At 45.6% G+C, this 19818-nt stretch overlaps 1 protein-coding gene and 1 long non-coding RNA gene across 2 annotated transcripts in view; both read right to left on the minus strand.

The window, feature by feature from the left end:
* The window catches only part of BAG2 (BAG cochaperone 2), a 76565-nt gene that overhangs the window by 36600 nt on the left and 20147 nt on the right, over positions 1 to 19818 (minus strand). The window lies entirely within an intron of this gene.
* Positions 8542 to 11410, minus strand: LOC138680743 (uncharacterized). The gene is made up of 3 exons (XR_011321756.1): positions 11232 to 11410; positions 8849 to 8926; positions 8542 to 8626 (listed from the first exon to the last, which is right to left on the minus strand). It is a non-coding gene; the product is annotated as an uncharacterized lncRNA (long non-coding RNA).

A 19818-nucleotide genomic window follows, 5' to 3' on the forward strand; every position in this document is an offset into this window, starting at 1 on the left:
TCCCAGAGATGCATTGCGAAATTACCCAGATGACTTAGCGGTCTCGCAAGACCGCTAAGTCATCTGGGTAATTTCGCAATGCATCTCTGGGAACGGAAGCTGGCGGCAGCTTCGCCGCTCGTGCGCATCGGTGGACGTTGGAAGGTGAGAATAGCACCAATTTTTTTTTACTATTTTTAACATTATATCTTTTTTACTATGTTAATCCCGCACCAATGTCGCTGATTGGTCACGCCGGCTGGCCGCGACCAATCAGCGAAGCATAATTTAAATCCTGTGGCAATGTCGCGACTAATCAGCAAAGCGTGATTTAAATCCCGCGGCAATGTCGCTGATTGGTCGCGCTGGCTAGGCGCAGGATGTCTGGGGTTGGGGGTGCAGGATATAGTACAGCCACGTAGTATATAACACAGCCGAATAGTATATAGCACAGCCACGTAGTATGTGGTAAATAGCACAGCCACGTAGTATATAGCACAGCCACGTAGAATATAGCACAGCCAGGTAGTATGTAGTATATAGCACAGCCACGTAGTATGTAGTATATAGCACAGCCACGTAGTATATAGCACAGCCACGTAGTATGTAGTACATAGCAGCCACGTAGTATATAGCACAGCCACGTAGTATATAGCACAGCCCACATATTATATAACAGCCACGTAGTGTATATAGCACAGCCACGTAGTATATAGCACAGCCCACATACTATACAACAGCCACGTAGTATATAGCAGAGCCCACATATTATATAACAGCCACGTAGTGTATATAGCACAGCCACGCGACCCTTAGACAATTACATAGTAGACTAGATGGTGGCCCGATTCTAACGCATCAGGTATTCTAGAATATGTATATATATATATATATATATATATATATATATATATATATATATGTGTGTGTGTGTGTATGTATGTATATATATAGCAGCCACATAGTATATAGCACAGGCCCCGTAGTATATAGGAGCCATGTTGTATATAGCAGACAAATACTACGTGGCCTGTGCTATATACTATGTGACTGCTATATACATACATACATATTGTAAAATACCGATGCGTTAATACAGGCCACGCAATATATAAAAGTGGCCACGCAGTATATAGCACAGCCCAAACAGTATATAACACAGGTGATGTACTATATAACACAGCCCACGCAGTATATAACACTGGCCACGTAATATATAGCACAGTCCACGCAGTACAATACACAGCCCACATAGTATGTAACACTGGCCAGGTAACAAGAAGGAAACAATGGAGTTTGAAGTCCATAAACAAATATTTATTATTTACAACAAATGGCAACCATAGCCAAAAAACATACAAATATCGTAATTCAAATAGACATTACATATAATTGAAAAAGGAGGGTGAATAGTAGCAAAAGATGGAAATAGACACCATGTGGGTAATCCTGATACCAAATTTAATACTAATAAAGTGCGTTGTGCCACAAAGTAACAGGGTAAAGGACCAGATAATATAAAGTTCCCCTACAGATCTATACTAAATTACTAATGGCTATGTGTAAATCTAAATAGCCCTGCGCACAGGCTAAATGACCACAAAGTCCGGTCAATAATCAAAGGCCAAAAAGAAGAGGGGAAAAGACGCCATAAATAAGCCCATATTAATCCTTACCCAAGTATTGGTAACCAGGATACCCCACACGGTGGCCCCAACGCGCGTTTCGCGTCAGCTTCGTCAGGTAGTATAATAGCAGCGTTAATGGAGTGCGTTACACCGCGGCACAACGCGGTGTAACGCAGCCATTAACCCTGTGTGAGGGCTGACTGCGGGGAGGAAGGAGCGGCCATTTTGCGGCCGGACTGTGCCCGTCGCTGATTGATCGTGGGCGTTTTGCCACGACCAATCAGCGACTTGGATTTCCATGACAGACAGAGGCCGCGACCAATGAATATCTGTACAGAAAGACAGACAGAAAGACGGAAGTGACCCTTAGACAATTATATAGTAGATGATATTTCAGGGTTTTTTTAATAAATTTGCAAAAATTTCTAAATTTCTGTTTTTTTTCAGTCAAATGGGGTGCAGAATGTACATTATTGAGAAAAAAAAATGAACTTTTGAATTTACCAAATACCTGCAATGAAACAAACAGTGAAAAATGTAAAGGGATCTGTATACTTTCCGTGCCCACATCCAATTGTAAAACTGAAACTGATCCGTTTGTCTGGTTTGTGAGACGTGGAGCATGTACTATCCATAGGCTATCCTCATCTGTTGGGCACATCACACTTTTGCCCACTAACGTCTATGGGGATCCACTAAAAACAAATGAAAATCAGAAATCGTCCTTCTCTCTACAGAGGTTCCGTGTTTCACTGATCCATTGTTAAGAGTCAATGGAGACATAAAAGTTAAGGCAGTCTCCAGCTTCAGTATTTACACATGCATGAGACACAAAATGGCCGCAACATGGATAAGACATGAGAGAAAAATGGTTTGCTTCTTACACGGATGTAAACATAGACACGGTTGTTTGAATAAAGCCTATATGATTAGTAACCTGAATTGTGTGGTGTGAGCTCATGTTACACATTTACACCCAGGATTCCTAGCACAAAATAATGTTTGGTCACACAGTAAATAATCAGAAAGCCGATAGCAGAAGATCAGGGCCAGTCCATGAGGTAAACAGGCCCGAACATCTGTCTCAGTTTCATGGTTTATTACAGCTTTCAATATGTTTTATAATGGCATCACGTGACAATCAAACGTGTTTTATTTGCTATCATTTAACAAGAAAGGCAGCACATACGCCAGCAATAAGTACTCTACGCAGAAGTGTAATAGATACCAGCCATAAAGATCTGCAGGAATACTGATGTCAGTTGAGGCCTCCTAAGGGTGAAAGGGTCACAGTCAGCAAGGTTCAATCTGAGGTGGCACTAAACATTTTTTAGCCAAGTAAAAACACAGCGTAGCATGCTTAGGGAGTATTTATAGTCAGGATGGAGTATGTACAGTATAGCATTGTCAGCTATTCAGTTCTGCAGTATAACCACACACATACGTGTAATATGCCCTCCGTTGTAAATGCTGTGATCAGACTGGTGTGTACAGCATTTACTGGCATCCATAGGGCAGGTAAAGGAACACTTGTCATGATGAAGGAGAGTTTACCACACTGCCTCGTTAGTTAGGGTATATGCACATGCAGGCTTGGACTGGCCGGTGGGAAACAGGCTATTCCTCCGGTGGGCCCCTGTGCAAGAGCAGTACCTACTACAATCACTATGTACAGAGACAACAATTTACCCCGCTCATTGTTATATCAATTTGTGATTGAGGATAAAGTCACATCTGCATGTAGCTGGTAAGTGGGGAGCTAGAGTTGGCTACTGGTGGGCCCTTAGCACCCCAGTCTGACCCTATGCACATGGAGTAAATGCATGAAGCTAAGCCCTAACATAGAAATCCCCAGCAGAAATCTGTGACAGAACCTCGGGTTTTGGAAGCAGAAATTGCAGTTTGTTCTGCTGCAGGTTAACATGCACTTTGACCCCTTTCAGTATGGCTAACCTGCATGCAGTTTTCAGGTGGAATCTGACATAAAATGGTTTCCACATTGGAGGAAAACACAGACATAAAAAAGGTAATGTAGTTTTCACAATGAAACATGTGCGGTTGTTACGTCACATGAGCCCTGCACCCAATCAGCACTGGCGTCACTATCCCCGTCTTCACATGTATAAGTAATGAAGAGGAGGTGGGAGCTGTGGCTGGCTGCTCATTTTCTCCTGATTACTTATAAGTCCGAAGAAGAAGACAGTGACGCCATCGCTGATTGGGCACAGGGCTCACCGGACGTAACAACCACACGTGAGCCCTGGGAACACGAGTGCCGACACCGCTGGAACGGGTCAGACGGGAGTCAAGTATAAGTGTTTTCGCGGGGGCAAACATTCAGATCCAGAGGGGTTTGTCCAAGAAGTGGACAACCCCTTTAAGTATAATAATCTGTGTGACTAATAGTAAGGTTTTCATGGCTACCAGATACAACGTCACATAATGATACAGCACTGTGCCAAAACTATAGTCAGTTATAGAATAAACCTAGAAAAACCTTCATGCTCCATTCTAAACTGGAAATACAGATAAAGATCTGTGAGACTTGTTGATGGTTTTCACAAATCATGTTTCCCAGACAGATTGTACTACACCTACAAACGGCCATTCTCTGTCATCTACATTTAACGGGAGTTTGTCACATTGGAGTAATTTTTTTTACTCATGGTAAGGTTTTAATACTAAAGGTTAGGACTAGTGATGAATGAGTATACTCGTTACTCGAGATTTCCCGAGCATGCTTGGGTGGTCTCCGAGTATTTTGGCGTGTTCGGTGATTTAGTTTATTTCAGACGAAGCTGCATGATTTGCGGCTGCTAGATAGCTTGAATACATGTGGGGTTTCCCTAACAAACAGGCAACAGGAGAGTATACCCGCTCACCACTAGTTAGGACCATCCTAATTGGGTACACCTTGGCACTGGAGGGTGGGATGGCTTTTACACTTTTTGATCAAAACAGCGATTACTAAGTACCCTGTGTTGTTTAGTTGCACTGGTACCTGTTGCTTACAGCAGGATATATGGTAATTTTATTTCTAGCTTAGTTTTTTGGTACATGAACTAGTAAACACAGCAATTAACCTGGATACAGAGATCACATCCACCCTATATTACCGTAAGGCTAGTTTCACATGGATCGCCCCCACGTAAGGGCAATGGGGTACTCGGTACCGGGTCCTTCAGTTCCCTCAGCGAGGATGTCACGGTGGCCCGACCCGGACCGTGGCCCTATGAGGGGCGCCCAATAAAAGGCAGAGTTCGTAGATAACGGTAGTGTTCGTGACGCCACCTGTGGCATTCGGTCAGAGTGACCGACGCTGCTCAGGGGTCCGCTAGGGTGATGTTATGGCAGCTAGATGGTGTACCTTCCCACAGGTGAAGTATTTCCCCAGGGCTTCCCAGAAGTGTAGATGGTGATGGTGGATGATGTAAGGCGCGGCGAATAACGAGGACACAATGGGTGCAGTCTCTTTACCTTTACTGAAGGCTTCAGCATCCACAATCCAGAGTGCCGGATGACAGGGTAGGCAGGATCCGGCCGGTCTGATGGCAATTCCAGAGTCCCCTTATCCAGGTGGAAATCAGTAGCCTTCCTTCTAGCGCTCGTGCGTTGTAGTACCCCCCTGCTAAGCAACTCGGTAAGGTCCTCACAACTTTTGTGGATGTTATGTCTTTCTCTCTCTTTGTCCCCCAGATGGATAGGACAAACCCGTATGACGGTGATGGCCTGAGGCTATTTTATAGGGACCCTAGAGACGCCCCTCCTCCACAATTGCCACCGTGTCTGCTTAGGTATTTAGGACAGCCAACTTGGAATTGACTGCCCTGCCGGTCTCTGAAGTAAAGCGTAGAGTCTATTACTCCCTCGGTGTTCCGGCCACCGGCCCGCGCTCCAGAAGGAGGCAGCCTCTCTTAGGACAGGACTCCTTCTGGTTTTTGTTCTCCTTTTGCTGTGACTTCGTGGCTCACTCCCTACAACACAATTCCTTTTGTGTCCTTTCTTAGGATGCTGCCGCATGGGTTGCAGGCGCAGCTCCGTGTACTTTGTGTCCTCCTCAGACCGCAGTCTGGATCTGACTGGAAATCACTCCAGCCAGCTTGACCTGGAGACCTTTTCTCGTCGGTCTCCAGCCAGGAACTCCCTAACTTCCTCCCCAACCCACCAGTTTTACCCTAATGTGAGGAGTGGCCTAGTAGATAGAACCTTCTGCTCCCCCTGGTGGACTGGAGTGTGAACTGTGTTGTGTGTTTTGTGATACCTGGTAAGGTGAACTCCTTTGGTGCCGTCAGACGTAACATCACTCCCCCCTGGTGGAAGAACGACATTACTGCAACGACCAGGACTCTGGGGCGCTGCACACACATCAGTTTTTTTGCGCCATGCCGAATCAGACGTTGCGCCGCAGTGTCGGATCCGGCATAATTTGTGAAAACAGGATGGGATGGATCCGTTTTTCTGCCGGATCCGATGTCCGGATCCGGCTGAAAACCAGATCCATCCCATCCGGTTGGCATCCGTTTCGTCCGTTTTTCCATCCGGCTTTTGACGGATCCAGTTTTTAAGAATGACCCTGGGATGCTCCAAAATTTGATTGGCCCCCTCAAAACTATATATACAGTCTTCCTACAGCCCATCAGTCACAGGTAAGAGAGGAGCAAGTGTTTGGAGAGAAAGATGGATATCGTTATTGCGAAGATTCTGCAGAACAACGTGGATTTCATTGTGGAGGCGAATCGCTTGAAAGCAATTGTTCTGGAGAAGGAGCGAGAGAGACACCGCATCATGCGTCTGCACCGACGCCGTTTGTGGATCCACCCCATCACCGCACAGAGAATGACATGTGGGGTGTTTTCTACACTGCACATGGAGCTACGAGGAGACCCAGAGAAATTTTTCTCATATGTGCGGATGAAAGAGGAGAACTTTGATCCATTGGTGGACCGAATTGAACATCTCATCCGAAGGAGTGATAGGTATTGCAGATTCTCTATTTCACCAGCCGAGCGTCTGATGGTCACTCTTCGGTAAGCCATTTTTATTGTATGTACTCCTGTAGTACACTTTAAAGGGAACCTGTCACCAGAATTTGGCGGGACAGGTTTGCGGTCATATGGACGGGGTTTTCGGGTGTTTGATTCACCCTTTCCTTACCCGCTGGCAGCATGCTGGCCGCAATATTGGGTTGAAGTTCATGCTGTGTCCTCTGTAGTACACGCCTGCGCAAGGATCAATAGGTAGTGGTGAAGGGGTGGAGAAAGCAAGTGAACGGGTGGACAGGAAACTGGGAGTTAGGTTAGGAATTTGGTATGATGGAGGGGTGTAGCTGATGCTTTGGGAGGATTGGGAGGCAAAAGCGGTGATGGGTGGAGAAGAGGGTTGGGAAATGACAGGTGAAGGAGGCTGGTGGTAGTGGGCAGGGAGAGGAGGCCCGGAAGATGTGGTTGGGCACTGGTATTGGGAGGGATGTTCATACTGGTCTGGATGGTGGGAAGGGGCACGGGCGGGACGCTGGTAGTTGTCTGGATGGTGGGACGGGGCACGGGCAGGATGCTGGTAGTGGTCTGGATGGTGGGATGGGGCACGGGCACGATGTGGGTAATGGTGAGGTTGGTGAGACGGGGCACGGGCAGGTTGCTGGTACGGGTCAGGAGGATGGTAGTGGCTGTAGTGAGGGACAGTGGCTGAAGGGGGGGCAGGTGTAGGAGGGGTGGCAAGTGCGGTGGCTTTGGAGGCAATGAGCGCTAGAGTAGACTGGCAGGCTACCATTACTTGCATCTGCTGATCAGTAGATAGCTTCTCCATTTGCTCGAGTACCGACCGGAAAAAAAGTGTGGTTCGGTGACTGACTTGCCTCATCGTTAGCAGAAGTGTATGCAACTCAAGTATGCTTTTATTTATTAAATTGAAACCTGCAGCCATTTGCTCGGACAAAACTTTGAGACAGTTCTGGAAGGATGCATAGCTCGGACGCATAGCTCTGTACCTGACCCCTCTGCTGCTGGCACCCCGAAAGCCACAGGTGTACTAGAGGTGGCAGAAGCAGAGGGGTGGGGTGCAGGAAAAGCTATATCCTCACCAGCAGATTCATGCACTGGAACCGGCCAGGATGCTCCAGCGCTGGTAGATGGGACTGAGGGATCAGATGGGTGGGCAGGCTGGGAAGGTGCAGAGTGGAAAGGTGCAGAAGGGTTGGGACTGTCGAAGTGTCCCTTGATGGCGGACTCCTGAGGGATCGTCCCCAGAAGGGTTCAACTCAGCTGCAGGCTCCCGAGTGCTCCCGACAGTGCTGTGGAACAAAGAGGAAAAAAAACATAATTAATATACTGATATTGCATGGCCCTTGCTGAAACAGCAAAAGAGGGTTAGACATGTAAAACATTGGTTATTACATGTGGTGGGTAATATTTACCTTCGGGTCACCATCGTTGACCTGAGGAACAACAGGGCTTGGGCATATTTGTATCCGCTCCTGCATCCCCCAGAACCACTCGGGGCCCGCATCTCTTTGTTGAACTCCTTCTTAAAGCGATCCCTGATAGACCGCCACCGCTTCACAATCCTCTCACCTGTAAAAAAAAGAAAAGAGAAACACAAATTGGTTAAGATACAATACATCAACATAACTGAATTGTGTATACTTACGTTCTTGATTCTGGGCCCAAACATCGAGGTCCACCCAGTTCTCTACTAGCTGTTGGCATACTTGCTCCCAGAGTCGACGGGTCACTATGACATCAGCATGGCGGCGGTCACCCATTTTCCACAGCGGCTCCCTGTCTCGGATCAGATCGATGAGGAGGTCAATATTGAGGCCGACCTCCTCACCGTCCGAATCAGGAGCACGCTGTGAAGCCTGTTATAAAAAAGGACAAAAAAAATAAAATAAGATTCAAAACAACAAAGAAAATACCCCCAAAAAAAAAGCTGCTTACACGATGACGGCCGCCACGACTCTCACGCCGAAGACCCTGGGAGCCACTCGGAGGACCTCTTGATGGAGCACTAGAATCCGAACTCTAAAAGAAAAATAACATAAAAATGATGTGCTTGTAGTTAGCCTTTTTATGTGTTGTGTACATTTTGATATCTATAATGATCATTCTGTTCATGTTGTGCAATGTGTCCAATGATCTGTTTCTATCTGTTGTGTGCATTGTTCTTTCTGTAAGGATCTTTTGTTTTTATGTGTTGGGTGTAGTGTGTGTGGTTTGTGGTTCCGCAATGCATAAAAAACATACCAATTGTGATCCCGCTCCAGGTCTTTCTCCACCCCTTCGGTCTTCTTCTGGAAGCATCTCTTCTGCAGCAGCAGCTTCCTACAAAAATGAAAGATGGTGAAATATATATACACATATATATATATATATATATATATATATATATATATATATATATATATATATATATATATATATATATTTTATATATATACACACACACACACATATATATATATATATATATATATACACACATACATATATATATATATATATATATATATATATACACATATACATGTATATATACACATACATATACTAGCTGAAGAGCCCGGCGTTGCCTGGGCATAGTAAATATCCGTGGTTAGTTATAGCACGTCACTTCTCTTATTTTCCCATTACGCCTCTCATTTTCCCAATCACATCTTTAATTTTCCCCCTCACATCTCTCATTTTCTCCCTCACACCTCTCATTCCCGCCTAACACTTGTCATTTCGACCTCACATCTGTCATTTTAAGATCACTACACTATTTTCCCTCACTCCTCTCATTTTGCACTCACACCTTTTCATTTTCACCTCACACCTCTCATTTTCACCTCAGTATATACATGTTTGTCATCTCCCTTATATATAGTATACACCTGTATGTCATCTCCTGTATATAGTATATACCTGTATGTCATCTCCCCTGTATATAGTATATACCTGCTGTGTGTCATCTCTCCTGTATATAGTATATACCTGTATGTCATCTCCTCCTATATATAGTATATACCTGTATGTCATCTCCTCCTATATATAGTATATACCTGTATGTCATCTCCTCCTGTATATAGTATATACCTGTGTCATATCCCCTGTATATAGTATATATCTGTGTGTCATCTCCTCCTGTATATAGTATATACCTGTATGTCATCTTCTATATATAGCATATACCTGTATGTCATCTCCTCCTGTATATAGTATATACCTGTAGGTAATCTGCTCCTGTATATAGTATATACCTGTGTGTCATCTCCTCCTGTATATAGTATATACCTGTATGTCATCTCCTCCTGTATATAGTATGTACCTGTATGTCATCTCCTCCTCTATATAGTATATACCTGTGTGTCATCTCTCCTGTATATAGTATATATCTGTGTGTCATCTCCCCTGTATATAGTATATACTTGTGTGATCTCCTGTATTAGACCTCGTTAACACGTTATTTGCTCAGTATTTTTACCTCAGTATTTGTAAGATAAATTGGCAGCCTGATAAATCCCTAGCCAACAGGAAGCCCTCCCCCTGGCAGTATATATTAGCTCACACATACACATAATAGACAGGTCATGTGACTGACAGCTGCCGTATTTCCTATATGGTACATTTGTTGCTCTTGTAGTTTGTCTGCTTATTAATCAGAATTTTATTTTTGAAGGCTAATACCAGACTTGTGTGTGTTTTAGGGCGAGTTTCGTTTGTCAAGTTGTGTGTGTTGAGTTTTGTGTGGCAACATGCGTGTAGCAACTTTTTGTGTGTTGAGTTGCATGTGACAGGTTAGGGTAGCAAGTTGTGTGCAGCAAGTTTTGCGCATGGCGAGTTTTGCGCGTGGTGAGTTTTATGTCTGGTGCCTTTTGAGTATGTGCAAGTTTTGTGTGAGGCAACTTTTGCATGTGTTGCAAATTTTGTGCATGTGGCAATTTTTCCGCGTGTGCAAGTTTTGCGTGTGGCGAGTTTTCCATGAGGTGAGTTTTGCACTTGTGGCGCGTTTTGCGTGAGCCTAGTTTTTGCATGTGGCGAGTTTTGCGGGTGGTAAATTTTGAGCGGCGACTTTTGTGTTTCGACTTTTATGTGGCGAGGTTGGTGTATGTGTGGTGAAATGTGTGCTGAGGGTGGTATATGTGTTCAAGCACATGGTAGTGTGTGGCGCATTTTGTGTGTGTGTTCATATCCCCATGTGTGGTGAGTATCTCATGTCGGGGCCCCACCTTAGCAACTGTACGGTATATACTCTTTGGCGCCATCGCTCTCATTCTTTAAGTCCCCCTTGTTCACATCTTGCAGCTGTCAATTTGCCTCCTACACTTTTCCTTTCACTTTTCCCCATTATGTAGATAGGGGCAAAATTGTTTGGTGAATTGGAAAGCGCGGAGTTAAAATTTCACCTCACAACATAGCCTATGACGCTCTCAGGGTCCAGACGTGTGACTGTGCAAAATTTTGTGGCAGTAGCTGCGACGGTGCAGATGCCAATCCCGGACATACACACACACACACACACACACACACACACACACACACACACACACACATACACACAGAGAGAGAGCTAGACAGGAAGAGAAAGCTAGACAGAGCGAGAGAGCGCGAGAGCGAGAAATTATATAAAAAACATATATATATTTACCTCAGTGCGCTGCCGACGAGAGGGAGGGCTCCCAGAAGAAGACATGGCTGATGGCAGGCAGGCTAGGCTCTTGCTGGAAGGCAGGCAGGCTCTAGCTGGCAGGCAGGCTCTAGCTGGAAGGCAGGCTAGGCTCTAGCTGGAAGGCAGGCTAGGCTCTTGCTGGAAGGCAGGCAGGCTCTAGCTGGCAGGCAGGCTCTAGCTGGAAGGCAGGCTAGGCTCTAGCTGGAAGGCAGGCTAGGCTCTTGCTGGAAGGCAGGCAGGCTCTAGCTGGCAGGCAGGCTCTAGCTGGAAGGCAGGCTAGGCTCTAGCTGGAAGGCAGGCTAGGCTCTTGCTGGAAGGCAGGCTAGGCTCTTGCTGGAAGGCAGGCTAGGCTCTTGCTGGAAGGCAGGCAGGCTCTTGCTGGCAGGCAGGCAGGCTCTTGCTGGCAGGCAGGCAGGCAGGCTCTTGCTGGCAGGCAGGCTCTTGCTGGAAGGCAGGGTGTGGCAGGGTGTTGGCTCTCTTGCAGTATGGCTGGAAATGAGGGCCTCAATGGCATTGTTTTATATATGTGTCCTGGGGGCAGGCCTATAGGTTCTGAGCATGCTCAGATTAAAAAAAACGGATCAGGCCGCCGGATCTGCTTTTTTCCAGATCCGGTGCATTCCGGCGTCCATAGACATGCATTGTAGCGAAAAGCCGGAAGAGCCGGATCAGGCCCTTCCGGCTTTTTCGCCGCAGACAAAAAACGTTACAGTAGATGTTTTTTCCAGACGCCGGAATCTAAATTTTCGCCTGATCCGGAAAAAAACGGAAGGAACGCTGGGACATGCGTCGCAATCCGGCGCTAATACAAGTCAATGGGGAAAAAACTGTTCCGGTTTTTATTTTCGCCGGTTCCGGTTTTTCACAAAAGAGCTGTAATCAGCCGGAATTAAAAAACCTGATGTGTGAAAGTAGCCAAAATGAGACACTCCCACAAAAGACAAATCTGAAACTTGGATCAGGTTGCAAACTGCATATGAGAGGGGGGGGGTCTGAAAATAAATTAAGGAAATTAAAGGGGTTTTCTTATTTTGGAAAACCCGTCTCACTTATTGCAGTTTTATTAACTAACTACTCATACATGTAAAAACTATTTTTTCCATGTCAAAGGCGTCAGTATCCTAAGTCTGACACAAATAACACATAATTGGTGAAATACTTTAATTCCAAACGAATGAGCAGATCCTAAGCACGCCAGCCCCAGACAATGCTGCGTAGGAAAATCTTCTGTCCTCACCTGTTCTATAGGTGGGCGAGCCATGTTACTTTCTGCCTAACCATCACATAAGCCTGCCCACACTCATGTATGTCTTTGGCGCATCTTCTTTTGAACTGTAGGATAACTCAGAAAAACCCTGGACTAAATTCCTGTACGTCAACAATCCTGTATCTGTTATTCCTCGTAGCACCCACTTCAGTCTCTACAAGAGAAAAATAGCTGTGTGAAGTATATACATATATCATGGGAGCGGTGCGGGCCTGTTCCATCCTTACTTCTACTGCTCATGAGTGGTATAAGTCCAGTTTTGTACAACTCACAAATAATTCAGGACGCCACAGAGATTCCCATACATAATGAAGACGACTCCACACGTGGTGAACGCATTAGATGTGATCACTTCCTTTTCAGATTAACAAGAACAAAGCCCTTTAGTGATGTTATTGCTGAGCTATGTGAATTTGAGCCCTCTTCACAATTACACTCAAATTCCATGGTGTGGCTGCCCTGAAGAACATCTAAGTAACCTCTGCTCGTGAGTCACTGCTGGGGAGGCGAGCACCATGGAGAAGAACTATCAAGACAGGGAAGCCAGAATAATGGCTCCGGCTGACGGCTCCCTCTGGTTTCATCACTGTTCTAATAATATCTGCTGGACAGACTCACTTGTCCTCCAGATACAGAAAGTGATGGCAAAGCTAGTCATGATCTGCAGGCCAGGATCTCACATTACCACATGTGACCGCCTACATGGTGGTCAAATCACAGTTTATTATCACAATTACTAACATCCCTGCAATAAACTGCTTTCAATGTGTGAATATATCCTCAGGGTCCGGTCACAAGGAGCCAAGACAAATGCGCATGTTTGGCCTTATTCAGACGTTCCAATAGTCTGGATTTCAGCAGTGTGACGGATCAATATTCATCCATTTTTGGCCAGTGTGTCAGTTTTTACCATCAGTGTAGCAGTGTTTTTTGTGGGGGTTATTAAGGAAACTTGTCACCTTAGAATATTTTGATTTACATGCACTTTAATTGACAGACAAATCTGTGGCGCATCTGTAGAGGGTCAGCTGGCAAGAAAAGTGTCGGGGCATACTTAGGCTACAGTCACACTAGCAGTATTTGGTCAGAATTTCACATCAGTATTTGTTAGCCAAAACCAGGAGTGGGTCAAAAATACAGACTTGGTGACGTGTTTCTATTATAGCTTTCCCCTCTGATTGTTCCACTCCTGGTTTTGGCTTACAAATACTGAGGTAAAATCCTGACCACATACTGATAGTGTGACCGTAGCCTTACAGCCACCACTCACAGTACAGGGTGCGAGGCTGTGAGTGGTGACTGTTACGGCTCCAGACACACCTCTATAACTGAAAGCTGGTGGTTCCTGGGAGGAGAAAAATACATTTTCTCCTGGTTTCAATAAGTCCTCTGGGCAGCATCAAAGCACTACTGACCTTCAGCTTAATCCTATATTTGCAGGTAAAGAGAGTTTTCCAAGGTGACAGGTTCCCTAAAGGGGTTGCCCACTACTAAGACAACCCCTATTCATTCCCCATGTTTAGCCCCCTTAAAATAAGGCTATGTGCACACGTTGCGGATTCCATTGCGGACTTTTCCACGCGAATTCTGTAAAATCCGCAGGTAAGACACCCTGCGTTTTACCTGCGGATTACCTGTGGATTTACCGTGTATTTAGTGCGGATTTCCCCTGCGTTTTTACACCTGAGGAATCCAATTATGGAGCAGGTGTAAAACGCTGCGGAATCCGCACAAAGAATTGACATGCTGCGGAAAATAAACCGATGCGTTTCTGCGCGGTATTTTCCACAGCATGTGCACTGCGGATTTGGTTTTCCATAGGTTTACATGGTACTGTACAACGCATGGAAAACTGCTGCGGATCCGCAGGGCCAAATCCGCAACGTGTGCACATACCCTTAGGGTATGTGCACACGATGCAGATTTAGTGCAGAATTAGTGCAGTTCTGCAGCAGATTTTTCTGCAGCAGAAACGCTGCAGAACTGCACTGTGATTTAGGCTATGTGCACACATTGTGGATTAGCCTTAGGAATTTCTGGTGCGGATTCTGCCTCTCCTGGCAGAAAACGCAGCTGCGGATTTTGTGCGGATCCGCAGCGTTTTTTGTGCGTTTTTTAACCCTGTGGTTTTCTATAATGGAATGGGTACAAAAACGCTGCAGATTCGCAAAAGACAAGTGACATGCTACTTCTTTTAAACCGCAGCGTTTCTGCAGCGGATTTTCCGCAAAGTGTGCACAGCATTTTTTTTTTTCATTGATTTACATTGTACTGTAAATCAATTGCGGATCTGCAGCGTTTCTGCACCGCAAAAAACGCTGCGGATCCGCAGAGAATCTGCAACGTGTGCACATAGCCTTACAGTACAATGTAAATCAATGTGAAGAAAAAAAAGCTGTGCACATGGTGCAGAAAAATACACGCAGAAACGCTGCAGATTTCAAAGAAGTGCATGTCACTTTTGTGCGTTTCTGCAGCGTTTGTGCACCCCTCCATAATAGAAATCTGCAGTGGTAAAAACTGCACAAAATCCGTATCAATTCCGCAAAAAAACCACACAAAAAAACGCACTAAAAATGCATAAAAAAATGCACTTGCGGATTCTGCCAGGAGATGCAGATTTAGTGCAAAAAATTCTGCACCACATTTCCTACATAGCCTTATACCCCCTCCTGTGCCACACTGTTCCAGCGGTGTCGTCACTTGTGTTCCCAGGGTTCACGGTGTCGGCACTAAGGATTATTTTACTTTTTTTCTCTAGCAAGATGGCACCGCCCGCACAGTAGCAGCTATCAGATCGCCGGCGCCTGCCTGCAGAAGGGGCTTTTTTTAAGATATATAATATTATTTAAAAAAGGGGGCAGGTCAGTGAGGGATCAGTGACCCGTCAGAAGCCATACAGATGCATAAGTAAGCAGAGCACCACATGAAGACCCCCTCACAGGCCGCCCCAGAGCATGAGCATATCATTAACTCACAACTGAAACTAAAGATTAAATAACAACCACAAGACGGATTTCATCACCAGGTATCATTGTAATCAGTATAGCGGTTCCGATCTGACACTGTGTGGAGGTTACTGAGCACAATCCTGCTGACAGGTTCCCTTTAACATGCCATAGATCATGCACATATTATAGTCTATCTGTGAAAAACAGATTGGGTTTGACATTTTGTGATTATTTTTGGATCCCCAAGTCCAAAATAGGACATACTGTACATTTAGTAATTAACAGGTGCAAAGCACATATCCCGAGGCCTCCTTCTGGGAGCGGACCCTCGGCAATGCTGGGCTACATTATACAGTGTGTGAGATCACAACAGAAAGAATTCAGCAAAACAAGAAAGTATTTTTCTACAGACAGCCATTCAAGAAGCTAAACAAGGAAACAATTATCTGCTTAATGACTAAAAGGCAAAACAACCAGGCTACATTGGGATAAATGCATGTATATAGGGGTCTGTCTGAGGAAAAAGTCACAATATGCACAATTTGCATCAGATATTTGTAATGCACTCGGCCGTGTAAGTCAATGAGTCTGTGGAAATTATCAGACTGCATTCGGATGACATGTGAGTGCAGTCTTATTTTCACTGACTGAAAAAAATGGGATTTTTTTCGATCTCCTCATCTGAGAGAATTAGAGCACATATAATCACATTCTGATCAAAGTGTGGTTAGCATAATCGGCCCGATTCTCTCGGATGAGAGAAAATACTCTCATGTCATCGCAGCCATTATTGGATGCACTCAAAGCATTCCGCGATTGGCTTATGCTGAATCAGTAGATCTGCACTGTCCCAAAGAATAACACTGGTCCAAGTGCTAACCGATAAAACATCACATAGCACTCGGCCATGTTATACGCTCGTGTGAGCAAGCCCTAATTGACAGTTGGGGCTGTGTTATGATTGCGCTGCTAGCCCAAACTGTGTGCTCTCCCGCACCGCAAGCAGTGGCAGCTCTGGCTCTGAAGAACCAGAGAAACGCAAATGGACTGAAATTCTCCAGGTCCAAAGATCTGGCCAGCTTCAGAGCAGCATTTACAAGCTCTTTTGAAAGAGCATTTCAGCACATGACTAGTTGTCATTTAGGAATTTGGATAAGCTAGGCGACCCCATAAGCCAACTGCTATGGTCAAATGACACTCAGAAATACCAATAAGGCTCCTTTCCACTTGCGAGAAACATGTCCGAGTCTTGCATGTGAAAACCAAGCTCTGGCGCCGGCACTTGGGAGCGGAGCGTGCGGCTCCATGTGTTGCTATGCGGCCGCATGCACCGTTCTGGAGTGCCGGCGCCACAGCTTGATTTTCACATGCGAGACTCGGACGTGTTTCTCGCAAGTGGAAAGGATCCCTTAGGCTGTGTGCACACGCTGCGGATTTTGCTGCGGGTCCGCAGCGGATTTGACCGCTGCGGATCCGCAGCAGTTTTCCCAAAGTTTACAGTACCATGTAAACCTAAGGGGAAAAAAAACGCTGTGCACATGCTGCGGAAAATGCCGCGCAGAAACGCTGCGGATTATTATTTTCCGCAGCATGTCAACTGTTTGTGCGGATTCCGTGGCGGTTTTCAACCAGCACCAATAGGAAAGTGCTGGTGAAACACCGCAGAAGAAACCGCAAGAAAATCCGCAGTGGTTTTGCACTGCGGATTTTCCAAATCCGCTGCGGAAAAATCCACAGCGTGGGCACATACCCTTACTAAGAAACAGGTTGACAGAAGAGGTCAACTCCGGAGGAAACTCACTGATGGCTTTTTATTTTAGACCATGACAAATTTAGGTCCTCAATATTGCTTACTCTTCGTGCTTACAAAGGCAATCAAAGGCAAGATTTTACAGATCCAAAACCCACAGCTCATAGTATCCATGGACGGTAGACTTATCAGTTTAAATCGGACAACCCCTTTAAAATGACCAATAATCGGGAATCATACTGGGTGCATGAAACCAAAGGGCCCATTTACACAGGCCGGTAACCATGAGTCTTACTGGGTTCATGAGACCAAAGGGCCCATTAAAGGTCCCTTCACACATAACGATTTCGTTAACGATATCGTTGCAACGTCACGCTTTTTGTGACGTAGCAACAATCCCGCTAACGATCTCGTTATGTGTGACAGCGACCAACGATCAGGGCCCTGCTGGGAGATCGTTGGTCGCTGGGAGTGATCAGGACCTTTTTTTGGTCGCTGATCACCCGCTGTCATCGCTGGATCGGCGTGTGTGACGCCGATCCAGCGATGTGTTCACTGGTAACCAGGGTAAATATCGGGTTACTAAGCGCAGGGCCGCGCTTAGTAACCCGATATTTACCCAGGTTACCCGGGGACTTCGGCATCGTTGAAGACAGTTTCAACGATGCCGAAGTCTTTCCCCTGATCATTGGTCGCTGGAGAGAGCTGTCTGTGTGACAGCTCCCCAGCGACCACACAACGACTTACCAACGATCACGGCCAGATCATATCGCTGGTCGTGATCGTTGGTAAGTCGTTTAGTGTAAGGGTACCTTTACACAGGCCTGTAATCAGGAGTCATACTGGGTTCATGAGACCAAAGGGCCCATTTACACTGGCCGGTAATCAGGAGTCATACTGGGTTCATGAGACCAAAGGGCCCATTTACACTGGCCGGTAATCAGGAGTCATACTGGGTTCATGAGACCAAAGGGCCCATTTACACTGGCCGGTAATCAGGAGTCATACCGGGTGCATGAAACCAAAGGGCCCATTTACACTGGCCTGTAATCAGGAGTCATACTGGGTTCATGAAACCAAAGGGCCCATTTACACTGGCCGGTAATCAGGAGTCATACCGGGTGCATGAAACCAAAGGGCGCATTTACACTGGCCGGTAATCAGGAGTCATACTGGGTGCATGAAACCAAAGGACCCATTTACACTTACCGGTAATCAGAAGTAAAACTGGGTGCATGAAACCAAAGGGCCCATGTACACTGGCCTGTAATCAGGAGTCATACTGGGTGCATGAGACCAAAGGGCCCATTTACACTGGAAGGTAATCAGGAGTCATACCGGGTGCATGAAACCAAAGGGCCCATTTACACTGTCCGGTAATCAGGAGTAAAACTGGGTGCATGAAACCAAAGGGCCCATTTACACTGGCCGGTAATCAGGAGTCATACTGAGTTCATGAAACCAAAGGACCCATTTACACTGGCCGGTAATCAGGAGTCATACTGGGTTCATGAGACCAAAGGGCCCATTTACACTGGCCTGTAATCAGGAGTCATACTGGGTTCATGAGACCAAAGGGCCCATTTACACTGGCCTGTAATCAGGAGTCATACTGGGTTCATGAGACCAAAGGGCCCATTTACACTGGCCGGTAATCAGGAGTCATACTGGGTGCATGAAACCAAAGGACCCATTTACACTTACCGGTAATCAGAAGTAAAACTGGGTGCATGAAACCAAAGGGCCCATGTACACTGGCCTGTAATCAGGAGTCATACTGGGTGCATGAGACCAAAGGGCCCATTTACACTGGAAGGTAATCAGGAGTCATACCGGGTGCATGAAACCAAAGGGCCCATTTACACTGTCCGGTAATCAGGAGTAAAACTGGGTGCATGAAACCAAAGGGCCCATGTACACTGGCCTGTAATCAGGAGTCATACTGGGTGCATGAGACCAAAGGACCCATTTACACTGGCCGGTAATCAGGAGTCACACTGGGTGCATGAGACCAAAGGGCCCATTTACACTGGTTGGTAATCAGGAGTCATAAATCCAACAAAAGGTAGATACTTCAGCTCCAATAAAAACTTGAAAACTTTAATAATCCAAATGGTTAAAATTGACAATCCTTACATGCAATGGACCAAACAGGTGTTAGTAATGAATGAGGCTACGCGTTTCGACCTGGATCGGTCTTACTCATGCCCGTGTTACATTGCAAGTAAAAGCTACACATATATAGTATTCCAAAGCGAGAGGTTCCACCCTCTCCACATCACGTGATTTGCAGTGAAAGGTCCTTCAGACATATATGTGAGTATAATATACATTTTAAAACAAAAACACTACATAATTAGCAGTAATAGTATAACAATTCGTTTCTTTTATTTAACCCCGATGGAAATCGAGTATTGAGATTAAAAATCCAAAACGCCTCTCTCGTAAGGAGACGTCTATTTGTGTCTCCTCCTCGATTCGGTTTATACACTTTTTCTATGCCATGCACCTTAAAGGATGAGGTATTTCCATTGTGCACCGTACGGAAATGTTTTGCAGCCATTGATAAATTTCTATTTGTCACATTGCATGTATTAA

This window comes from Ranitomeya imitator, chromosome 5 (assembly GCF_032444005.1).
Source record: "Ranitomeya imitator isolate aRanImi1 chromosome 5, aRanImi1.pri, whole genome shotgun sequence".
Lineage (NCBI taxonomy): Eukaryota > Metazoa > Chordata > Amphibia > Anura > Dendrobatidae > Ranitomeya > Ranitomeya imitator.